Raw genomic sequence first — 1,227 nt, 5'->3', positions numbered from 1 at the left:
AGGTTTTTTAACTAGGAAAATAGGTGAGCAAAATTGATCTAATTGCTTTGAACACATTTCTATTGCGCCTAATTCTAACAACTTATCTACTTCAGATGTTAACTGCTCAATTTCAATATCTGAGAATTTATCATTCATAGGTATATCAAATTGTTGTGGGTTGGTTCTAAAAGGTATCTTATACCCTTTAATCCAATCCAGAATGATAGGGTCCTTTGTGACCTCTTTCCAATTATGATAATAAAATTGGAGTCGGCCCACCTGAGCATTTACTTCTGACGGTACCGGTACTTCCTGTCCTGTTCCCGTTGTACTGCTGGCCCCCCTGCATGTGATTTCCTCTTCGTTGCTGTGTGAGGAGGGCCCCGTGAGTTTAAAGCTTTATTTTTAGGAATATTTTCCTTTGAAGATAGCACCTTTTTTCTAAACACTATTTGTTTAAGTTTATTGGCTAATTTTAAGTCCTTTCCAGATTGTTGGACTGCTTTTGCAGTTTTAATTTTCTCTGAGAGATTCTCCCCAAAAAGATGAGCTTGTGGTTCTGACTGGATCAAGAAGTCTTTCATCTCTTTGTTGATAGTTGCTAATATGAGCGATCGACTTCTTGTGTCAATATATAAAGTGTCACATAGAATTCTTGCTGCGTCATTAAGCTTTTTATAATGTCCAACTTTTGTTTTCCATGTCATTCAGACAGATATTGAGTGCTGAGCCCAAGCATGTCAATGCAGTAGCAATTTGCTCTTGCCTCCTTAAAATTGTCTGGTCTCTCTTTTTTGCTGGATCGCTTATTGCCGCATTTACTTCCGGGTTTAGCTTGGGTGGAAACATCTGTAGAAAATTATTGAATCCTGGATTTTCTTTCCTTAATGTTTCTTTTCCTTCCTTATCTAAACCTTTCTTTATAATGTTATCCCATCTCTCAACTAATTCTTTTTTAAGATTTTCTTCCTTTTCTTTTGATTCTGGAACCACTCCAAGTATTTCAAGGATACTGTTATCTAATGTGTCTTCTACAGGAGTTTCCATTTCTGTGTCTTCATTAGGGAATTCATTGTAAAAGATATTTTCATCTTCCGCTTGGCTATTTTATCGGGGCTATTGGACGCGAGGACTTTGCTTGTAGAAGGTATATCTGAAAAGGTGGCATAGGGTGCGCAATTAAGCGTGAGCATCACACATAACCGCGTAAGTTCCTGCCGAACTTCCCTTAAAGGTTATTGCGTT

The sequence above is a fragment of the Manduca sexta genome, chromosome 26 (genome assembly GCF_014839805.1).
Source record: "Manduca sexta isolate Smith_Timp_Sample1 chromosome 26, JHU_Msex_v1.0, whole genome shotgun sequence".
NCBI classification, from domain to species: Eukaryota; Metazoa; Arthropoda; class Insecta; order Lepidoptera; family Sphingidae; genus Manduca; species Manduca sexta.
Note: the sequence above shows the minus strand (reverse complement) of the source record.